Source organism: Lotus japonicus, chromosome 3 (genome assembly GCF_012489685.1).
Source record: "Lotus japonicus ecotype B-129 chromosome 3, LjGifu_v1.2".
Taxonomy (NCBI): domain Eukaryota; kingdom Viridiplantae; phylum Streptophyta; class Magnoliopsida; order Fabales; family Fabaceae; genus Lotus; species Lotus japonicus.
In genome coordinates, this window is record NC_080043.1 from 47,403,363 (window position 1) to 47,414,979 (window position 11,617).

Sequence of the window (11,617 nt, forward strand, 5' to 3'; positions counted from 1 at the left end):
AGAAGAGAGGCTCTGAATGAACAACTGTTGAGAAATCATATTCATGTTGCTATTGAAGAAGCCAGAAAGAAGAAAGAACAAGAAGAAGAAGCTGCAAGGCTTGAAGCAGAACAATGTGAAGCTGCAAGGTTGCAAGCTCTGGAACAAGCAGCTAAATTACAAGCTGAAGTTGAGGCACTTAGAAATCAGGCACTTGGAATTATTCCATTTACTGATGTTGCCTCCACATCTGCTCAAGTTCCTCACTCTGATCAAGCTATTCCATGTGCCCAACCTCAGTCAGACTCAAGACTTGATTTGATTGAACAAAGGCTTGATTCTCATGAAGCTCTTCTTCAGAGTCTGAAAGAGATGTGCACAGAACTTTTGAAGAGGACACCCAAACCTTAGTCTTTAGGAACTTTCTTTTATTCTGCTTTTCTACTATGTTACTATGTTTTCGCATTTAACTCTGGTTCTTCTATTTAATTATCGTTTTTTTTATATGCTTGCATAATTCTTGTTTATCATTACTTAATTTTCACTCATACACATTAATCAACAAACAAGTTTTTTTATTAATAAGAAAATTCACACAATGCATTGGTACATTTAAAAAGGAGGATTTTTCCTCAACACTCTACATTGCCTACGCATCGCTGCCTTCTCAAGCTCCAGACAATGCTGCCTATGTTCTAAGTGGACCAAGCTCTGGCGCAGCTCCTGTCTCTCAGGACCCTCCGCCACAATCTCCAGAGCCACCTCTGTTGCTCTGATCTCCTCGTAAAGGTCCAGCTCCTTCTGGAAGAATACTTGCATTTCCTCCACGAACCTGAGGATGCTATCCATTTATGGACTCAGGCTCATGCCTAATAGCCGGTTTGTCAGACTATAGACACTCGGTTCCTCTAGGTGGCGCACATTGATGAAGAGATCTTCATCAAAGGCCTTCTTCCTCAACTGCTCGATGCAAGCTATGAAGGATGCCATTGCAATTTTAGTTCAAGTGAAAACTAGATGTGAAGACTATTATGCTTTAATCACTATTTATAAGCTAAGTTCAGTCTACAGAAGTTAATGCTGAAACAGTTTCTCGAGGATTGTTTATTGGTAATAGATGTTTACCTTTAACTCCTTGGTCGGTGGTAAACGTTCCACTCATTCATTTAATCTTCTGCATATGCATTAATTAAAAACGTTCTATTTAATTTCTTATTCTTTTCTCCATCTTTTTCCACTTAGACCTTTTCTAAGGGGGAGTACTTTGTACTTCATGCTATGTTTTTCACACCCCATGCTTTTTGCTTATGACAAAAAGGGGGAGTATACAACCAGTTTTTGATGTGATGTGTAAAGCTGTGTTAATGTGATTTCTTTTTTCTTTTGGAGAAATTAAGAGTTCCACTTTTTATGACCATAGATCTGTCTATGGGCATTTGCAAGGAATACATTTTCACTTCTTTTGAAGTGATCATATGCTAAATCAGCTGAGTCTGATACTTTTACCTTGCTCTTGACTCTGAATATTTATGCGCTCTGATATTCACATATTATCTATGTCATAAATTCTCACTCTGAACTCTTCTATTATTTAGCTCAGAATCTAGATATTACTAATGTTTTTATTAAGTCTTAGATTCAGGGGGAGCTAAGCTCAGAATCAAGTTGACTTGGATTCAGAATGAGCAACATAAACCATTCACCTCAGGATAAGTTTACTTCTATTCTCTAAACTCTGAGTGAATTCAGTTTATTGCTTAAGAATTGTTCATCAAAATACTTGGTTTTGTCATCATCAAAAAGGGAGAGATTGTAAGATCAAGTTTTGATCTAGTAGTACAACTCTATGTTTTGATGATTACATGTTAACTATTATGTATGAACAATTATGGTACTCTAACATTGTTTTCTGAGTGTTCTAATGATAGGCCATGACTCTGGTCTTATTTCACATAATTCAGAAGCACAATGCTCAAAGAGTAACCTCTACAACGCTTTCGCACGTACTATGTTCAATCTGAACAGTAGATTAAGCTTCAGAGGATCTGAAGATTATAAAGCTCTAATATGGACTCAGTTCACTAGAAGCTCTAAAGGATCAGACGCTATGAAGGATCAGAAGCTCTGAAGGTCCAGAAGCTGAGTAGTGAAGACTCTGAAGTCCAAGAGTAAGCTGGCTCTGAAGACCAAGTACTTCTCCTCTGAGTACAGAGCAGAAGGTACAAAGGTCAGAGGATCCAAGCTTCCTTCTGACTCTGATCACCAAGCTTCACAAGTTCCAATATGAAGCATCACTCTGATCAGAAGTGAACTAGGATAAAGGTCATGTCACTATCCAAAGTACAAAAGCAATTGTACCATTCATGACGACCTTACCTAGCTTATTCAGCCATAGTAGAACCTTGAAAACCCAGATCTGCCCTCCAACGGTAGCATTCCATGCAAACTTCCAAACCTAATTCCTTGGAGTATATAAAGAGGCTGAAGATGAAAGATGTTGTTTAGAAGAAACTTTGTAGAAGCTCACGCGAAAATCAAATATTCTCTCAAAGCAATCTTTCTTCACATTGTACTAATTGTGTTTACTATTAGCTTTCTAAGAAGCATTTCTTTGTAAACCCAAACTTTCAAACAATTGTTTGATTTTCCTTAAGGAGACCAAGGTTGGTCGGATCCTTGAGAAGACTAAGAGAGTGAATCTTAGTGATAGCTAAGTCAGTGTATTGTTAGTCACTTTGCAGGTAGCAAGTGCAGTTGTAACAAACTCTGATTAGTGGATTGCCTTCATTCTAAGAAGGAAGAAATCACCTTAACGGGTGGACTGGATTAGCTTGAGGGATTTATCAAGTGAACCAGGATAAAATCATTGTGTGCTTTTCTAACTCTTATCTTAGCACTTTTATCTTTGGTGGTTGAAGAGATTTGCTTAAATCTTAAGTGGATCGAGTTTTAGATTTAAAACGCTATTCAAACCCCCCCCCCCTTTCTATCGTTTTTCATACCTTCAACGTTGATATGTCTTTGTATTTACTGTATTTAAAGAAAACCCACCTGACAATGAATATCTCTTCTTTTGAGGGAGACAATGAATATCTTTAATTCATACTTTTTGATAAAATCTTTTTTTGCTACATCAGAAAATATACTTTTTAATAAAATCTACTCTATGAAAGTTGCCATTCTTAGTACTAGATGATAAATTAATAGAAGTTGCATTCAATTTCGTATATACCTGCAAGGAAATGCAAAAGTCAAGTAAGTAAATTTATCTATTAAAACATTTCAAAAAAAATTATCTATTAAAAAAGTTTAGGGCATATTTGTTTTTTTTGTACATCAGAAAAGTAAAAGAAAACAAAAGAAAGCTACAAAGCTAGCAAGTCCCTAGCTAAGATGGGACTAATCTCCGGAGGCGGATTCTCTAGTTGACGCAAGGAGCACTGACAAGCAATTCCTGAGCCAACAAGACCATTAGTCTCATCATCGCACTCCTGGGGACATGAGTGACCTGAATTCTCCAATCCTTAAGCACCGAATCTTGGATTACACTAAGCTCTATGGCAAGCTCATGAAAGTGAAAATGATCCTCTTGAAGAGCCTCAAGAAGTTCTAAACAATCAACCTCACACTGCACATACCGTAGCCCTCTATCCCAAGCTAACTCTAAACCAATTGTTAGCGTTGAAAGCTCTGATACAAAGGGGTCACCACCACTGCAACCCGCCATATATCCCACCACCCAATTACCCAAAGCATCCCGCACTAGGCCACCAAACCTCATTCGACGTTGGCTCTCGCTGAAGGCCCCATCCGTGTTTAACTTGAAGCATCCGGGAGGAGGAAGTTTCCAACGAAATAAACCAGGATCAAGATCAACCCCAATGCCACCCCTACCCAGCCAGAGATCATACTCTTTCCATTCCTCATATATCTACTGAACTACAACATGAATTGGCCAGTTATTATCTCCAAGGACCATGATATTTCACCAATGCCATACACCCCAAATGACTCCTACAAACAGCGAGACATGTTGTCCTTGGGCTTGAGACCCAACCCAAGACTTAACATTAGCTGATGTAAATCGAGGCCAACTAAGAGCCCCAAGACGTGACCACACCTCTCTAGAGAAGGGACAGTCTCTCAAACAGTGGAGGCCGTCTTCAATCGGATGAGTGCAGCGAGAGCAGCCCAGCGACGATGCCAAACGACAACGGAACCGGTGAAAGTTAACTTGAAGAGCTTCATCAGAGACCAGCCAAATGAAAACGCGAAGCTTTTCCGAAACCATAAGCTTCCATATCCATGCCCAACTATCAATTGCAGGAGTTTGAGCTTGCATACCCGCTATGCTCAAACACGCATACGGATCATAGGCTTTGTACATCCCATGCCTACTGAAACACCAAATCCAATGGTCCTCAATAGTCGGTTTCGCCACTAGATTAATAATCTGAAGCCGCTGAAGTAAAGCATATGGTATAGCAGTACACAAACGCGTCACATTCCATTGGCCATCAATAATAATATCTGCTAGCGTCAATGCCAAGTCAGATATATGGATGAAGGGGATATGCTTCCCTAGTGCGCCATAACCACTCTTGTCATCAAACCATAAAGAAGAAATACCATTCCCCAGGTTAAAGGAGAAGCCCTCCCACAAGACGTCCCTGGCTTTTAACAAGCCTTTCCAAAATGGCGACGAACTCTACTCCTGTTTTGCTTCCAGAACCGAAACACCACCAAGGTATCTGTGAGTCAACACGCGAACCTAATGCTTATGAGGATCCTGAATCAGAGCATATTTGTTTGCTTAAGTTAATCATAAAAAAGTTCATTTTTTTCTATTTATAATTATCTTTTAACTAAATAACACATATTAAGAGATTAAGTAAAAATTAAAATCTCAAACTTATTAAAATTAGATTAAAATCCTAATTTTTCCTCAACATCTTTAAACTCAAATGAGTGTCGTTTGTAGTGGTTTAATTTTCTTGAGACACACTCTTGGAGAGACCTTTGTTCTTTACCACACTCGAGTTGAATAGAAATGGTTTAATAAAGAATGGCTAAGGTTAAAATAAAAAATTAAATTCCTTAAGTATTAAATATCCAATGTTTTGGTCATATCCCTCAATTAATACCATTAGTGGTAATTTGTTCTTAAGCAAAATGATATACGACACAACTAAAATCTAAATGAGTTGAAGTTTAAAAAAAATCTAAATGAAAGGAGATGAATCATTTGGCATCGTTGATTTTGAATGAAAGGTTTTTATTTTTTCACGCCATGCCACTTTTAATTTTGTCAAAATACTATGTATAATTATTTGTTGAAATTGTGCGCTGAGTTGATCGTCTCATTTTTTTCTTTCGAAAAAACGAAATATATTATATAAAATGATGGCGAAAGTCCACAACAAAGTACAACCTCCACTGGAGTAAATAAAGAAACAGAGTACAACAACAACAAAAGGAAAAGAAAACAGAGTACAACAACAACAAGAGAAAAAAGAAACATAAAACATAAGCGACAAAGAAGAAAATGCAGTAATAAGAGCACAGCAGCAAGAACAGCGAGCTTCCACACAGCCAGCAACAAGTAGGCACCCTTCAACACCGCCAAAAAACAGGCCATGAATTTCCTGAAACCACGCATTAGAGTCGCATCTACCAACCCAAAATGCAGCATACAACCCAACCAAGGCCTCCTTCCTCCTAGTCCAACAGTGTGGGGCAAAAAGCAAGGCAAGGTAACTCAGCAAAATGGCTTCAGAAACGAGGATGGAGACACGAACCAGTCATGAGCCAAATTTTTAAAGCAGACCCAAAGCAACTCTCCCCTGTTACAACATTCTTTGGCAAGTTTATCAGCCTTTGCATTAGCTTCCCAGAATATATGTTGAAAGGCCACATAGTTAACTTGTTTAGCCAAGAAATCAATATGGTTGAGATCATTGAGCAAGGCTAGGGGTCTCCTTGATGGTGATAGAACCCAACCCAAAGACAACATTGAATCAATTTAGAACATTAATGTTGAGCATGAATTGTTGACAAAATAGTAGGGCATGAAGGATTTCCTTGACCTTTGCTTCAAATGCCCACCTGTGGCCAATGCTTTTGGAGAAATAGCCCAAGATGACATTGTCATGGTTATGAATGACACCTCCGACGCCACTATAGGTAGAAGGATACAGAATTCGTACATATCAAATTTTAATGATTTATTTGAGAGAATAATTTCTATGTACTGACAGTGTAATTTTTTTTTTACACAGTCAGCCAACTGTTACGAAATTGAATAGGCTTGATCGTGATGAAATCACTTTCCTTAAAGTATTTCAAGCACTCTCTGATTTCGTCTTAGAGAAACCAGAAAGTGCTTGAAATACTTTAAGGAAAGTGATTTCATCACGATCAAGCCTATTCAATTTCGTAACAATCTTCAAGTAGTTTCAAATGGCTACCGATGCTTCTGTCTCTAGTATCAAAGTGATGAACCAGGATCTTGTCAAACTTGATCGCTTCGATGGAACGAATTTCACTCGCTGGCAAGACAAGATGATTTCTCTCCTGACTGCACTAAAGATATATTATGTGTTAGACCCTGATCTAACACCAATTGCTGAACCAAAAGATGATGATTCTGATGAACTTAAGACCGAAAGAAAGAAGCGCAGAGAGGATGAGTTGCTGTGCCGTGGACACATTCTGAACACTCTCTCCGACCGCCTCTATGATCTGTACACAGACACTCAGTCCGCAGTGGAAATATGGAAAGCATTGGAATTCAAATTCAAGGCTGAGGAAGAAGGTACCAAAAAGTTCTTAATATCTAAATATTTCGATTTCAAAATGTTAGATACAAAACCTATTCTGCAACAAGTGCACGAGTTACAGGTTCTCGTAAATAAGATAAAGGCAGTGAAAATAGATATCCCTGAAGCCTTTCAAGTTGGTGTAATCATTGCAAAATTGCCACCTTCCTGGAATTGTTACAGGAAGAAACTGCTGCACAATTCTGAAGACTTCTCTTTGGAGAAAATTCAGAAACACCTTCGAATCGAGGAGGAATCGAAGGTCAGAGACAAGGCTGAGTCTTCTGGTTTCTCTAAGGCAAATACTGTAACTGCCAAAGGCAAGAAAAAATATGATGGCAAACAGCAACATCTCGGACCAAAGAAAGAACATAATAAGTTCAAAAACAACAATGGAACAAAAGGTCCAAAGGGTGGCTGCTATGTTTGCGGAAAGCCTGGCCACTTTGCTAGAGACTGCAGACAAAACAAGGCTAAAAAGGAAGTGAATGTTGTCCAAGTTGATGATGAAATAATCGCTACTGTGAGCGAAGTTATGGCTGTAAAGGGTAAAGTTTCAGGGTGGTGGTATGATACATGTGCCTCTGTTCATGTATCATATGACAAAGCATCGTTCAAGACTTACTCTGAATCAACTGATGATCTAGAAGTGCAGATGGGAAATGAAGTTCGATCAAAGGTTGTTGGAACTGGAACTGTCGAACTCAATTTCACTTCCGGAAAGAAAGTTACTCTTGTTAATGTGCTGCATGTTCCAGAGATGAGTAGGAACCTTGTTAGTGGGGACTTGTTGGGAAAACCAGGAATCAAATCTGTGTATGAATCTGGGAAACTCATATTAACTCGTAATGGGGTGTTTGTAGGAAAAGGATATTCCGCTGAGGGAATGATCAAATTATGTACTATTGATAACATTATTAATAAAGTTTCCAATTCTGCTTATATGATTGATTCTGTTTCCTTATGGCATTCTAGATTAGCACATATTGGTATTAGTACTATGAATAGACTAATTAAGTCCAAATTAATCTCATGTAACATTCATGAATTTGAAAAATGAGAAATATGTGTTAAATCTAAAATGATCAAAAAACCTTTCAAAAGTGTTGAAAGAAAGTCTAATTTACTTGATCTTGTACATTCTGACTTATGTGAATTTAATGGCATGCTAACCCGTGGGGGAAATAGATATTTCATAACATTCATAGACGATTGTTCTAGGTACACTCATGTTTACCTATTGAAGGATAAAGATGATGATGCTTTTAATGCCTTTAAATCATACAAAGCAGAAGTAGAAAATCAATTAAATAAAACTATCAAAGTTTTGATAAGTGATAGGGGTGGAGAATATTTCTCTACAGAATTTGATTCTTTTTGTGAAGAACATGGTATTATACAGGAATGTTCTGCACCGCGTACACAACAACAAAATGGTCTGGCTGAAAGAAAGAATCGAACCTATCAAGAAATGATAAATTGCATGCTAATGCACTCTGAATTATCATTTAATCTATGGGGCGAGGCACTTTTATCCGCATGTCATATAATGAACCGGATACCCCTAAAAATGACCGGAATATCTCCATATGAAATATGGAAGGGTAGATCACCCAATATTGGTTATTTTAGAGTGTGGGGGTGCGTAGCATATTACAAAAATATGGATCCAAAGAGAACAAAATTGGGTCCCCGTGGAATTAGATGTGCGTTTGTCGGATATGCCACAAACAGTAAGGCATATAGACTTCTAAATCTAGAGTCTAATGTCATAGTCGAATCCAGAGATGTGGAATTATTTGAAAATCTTATAACAAAGAATAAAGACTATGAAACGCACACTAATGAGGAATCTCGAGATATAGATTCTCAACAAGTTGTAGAAATACAACCTGAACCTAGAAAAAGTAAGAGAATTCGAAAGACTAAGAACTTAGGTTCAGATGAAATCGATTCTCAACTCATTTCCTTTTACCTTGTTGAAGGTAATTGTAAGAATGATGTGCATAAAATTCCTATTATTCTACAATTAGAGGATGATCCTAAAACATATAAGGAAGCCATGGCTTCAAGGGATTCCTCTTTTTGGAAAGATGCAATCCGAGATGAAATGGATTCAATCTTGTCTAATCAAACCTGGGAACTAGTTGATCTTCCAAAAGGTTCAAGACCTATTGGATGTAAATGGGTGTTTAGGAAAAAGTTTCATACTGATGGAACATTAAACACCTATAAGGCTAGATTAGTAGCCAAAGGATTTAGAAAAAAAGAAGGTATTGATTACTTTGACACATATGCACCAGTTACAAGAACAACCACAATTAGAGTATGGTTTGTGAAGGTGTGAAAAATGGTAGAAAGGGGGGGGTTTGAATAACGTTTTGAATATAAAAACTTTCCCCTTAAGATTTAAAGTAAATCTTTTCGGTTTCTCTGAGATAGATGGTGCAGCGGATAAAGATAGAGAGAAGAAAGAAGCACACAAGTATTTTATCCTGGTTCACTTGATAAATCCCTCAAGCTAATCTAGTCCACCCGTTAAGGTGATTTCTTCCTTCTTAGAATGAAGGCAATCCACTAATCAGATAATTGTTACAACTGCACTTGAAACCTACAAGTGACTAACAATACACTGACTTAGCTCACACTAAGATTCACTATCTTAGTCTTCTCTAGGATCCGATCAACCTTGATCTCCTAAAGGAATCAGCACTAAGATTCACTCTCTTAGTCTTCTTAAGGATACTGACCTACCCGGTCCCTTAAGGAAAATCAAACAACTGTTTGAGGTTGGTGTTTACAAAGGTTTGCTTCTAAATAAGCTGAGTGTAAACTAAATAAGAACAGATGAAGAAAGTAGAGGCTTGAATCTTTTCTTGTATTGCAGCTCTTGGTTTCTCTCTCTTAGTCTTTCTTCTTTTCTTCAGCCTTTTATAGTCCAAGGTGCAAAGGATATTTCTGTTGAGAGAATATGACCGTTGGAGGGCATTTCTGGAACTTCCAGAACCTGCTGTGGCTGAACCTTGGTAGGTAGGCTTGTCAGAATAGTGCTTTTATTTTGTACTTCTTGATAGTGACATTTGCCTGTAACCATTTACTTCTGATCTGACGACGCTTCATGTTGGAACTTGTGAAGCTTGGTGATCAGAGAAAGCTTGGATCCTCTGACCTTCGTAACTTCTGCTTCTGGACCTTCAGAGCTTCTGGACCTTCAGAGCCTCTGGTCCTTCAGAGCTTCTGGTCTTCAGATCTTCTGATATTCAGATCCTCTGATCCTCAGATCCTCTGATCTTCAGATCTTCTGATCTTCAGATCCTCTGATCCTCTGATCCTCAGATCCTCTGATCCTCAGATCCTCTGATCCTCAGATCTTCAGATGAATATATCTTCTAGTGTCAGAATCAGAACCTGTTTGTCAAAACACTCAAGACAAACATTAGAGTATCATCATTGTTCATCCACAAATAAATACTTGTTATCATCAAAACATAGAGTTGTACCACATGACCAAATCTTGATCTTACAATCTCCCCCTTTTTGATGATGACAAAACCATGTATTTTGATGAACAACTCTAAACAAACAAACTGAATACACTCAGAGTATAAGGGATCAGAGTTAAAACTTATCCTGATGTGTATAGTTTATCTTGCTCCTTTTGAATCCAAGACTCGAGCTTGATTCTGAGCTAAGCGCCCCCTGAATCTAATACTTAATATCAACCACGTTAGAAGTATCTAGATTCTGAGCTATATAATATAGGAGTTGTCAAGATACTATAAGTTCTCCCCCTTTTTGTCATAAGCAAAAAGAATGAAGGTGGAAAAAAAATAGTAAGAGCATAAGACGAAATACTCCCCCTCAAAAGGAATACCAAGGGATACTTGGTTGTTGATTAGTGTATCTTCTGATGTTGTTGCTTCTGGTTGGACAAGTTATGAGTCTTTGTTTCTTTCTGAAATAGTCATGCTCATCTCTGCAAGATTTTTCAGCTAGCTTTGACTTGTCAGAGTCAAGCTTATCATTAATTCTAACATGAATAGCGTTTAGAATATCAACAGAGGGGTTCTTATCAAAAACCAATGATTCCTTGACCAAATCTTACTCTACTGAAACCTCCAAGATCAACTTCACCTTCAGGTTCAAGTTTTGGATCTTGGGACATATGCCTTTCTCCCGTCATGTGTTGCCTGCATCCACTGTCCAGGTTCCATGGTTGGAGTTTCGATGGACCTATTGAAGATATCTGCAACATATATAATCGTATCCCTAGGTACCCACTTTCTGGGTCCTTTCTTGTTAGTTAGCCCAGAAGTTCTGACAACTTTGGGTCTTTCAGCAGGATAATATAAAGGAATTTGAGCATGATATTTTGACATAGAGAAAGTTCCTTTCTTAAGAAATGATGGAGCAACTTCAGAAGGTTTAGAATAACCAATGTCATATATTCCATTTCTGCTTACGCCATAGATCATTGAAGCCATTAAGCTTCTGTCTACGCTTTTAGCCAGGAATCTTTGAAAAGACTTTTCATACTTAGATTCATTTCTACAATCAGAGGCATCACAAGCAACTATTTCTTCTAACTTAGCAATCTGGTTCTTAAGCACAGAGTTAGAATTTACCAAAGCATGATTATCATTTTTCAAATCAGAAATAATTTTCTCATGTTCAGAATGAGTCTTTGAAGCAGCAGATAAGTCCTTTTTCAACTTTTTATGCTTAGACAATAAGGAGTTATACTTATCCATAATATCAGACAAAGCATGTTTCAGTTCAGAGGTAGAGAAGGAAGCGAATACCTCATTTTCATCGTCTGA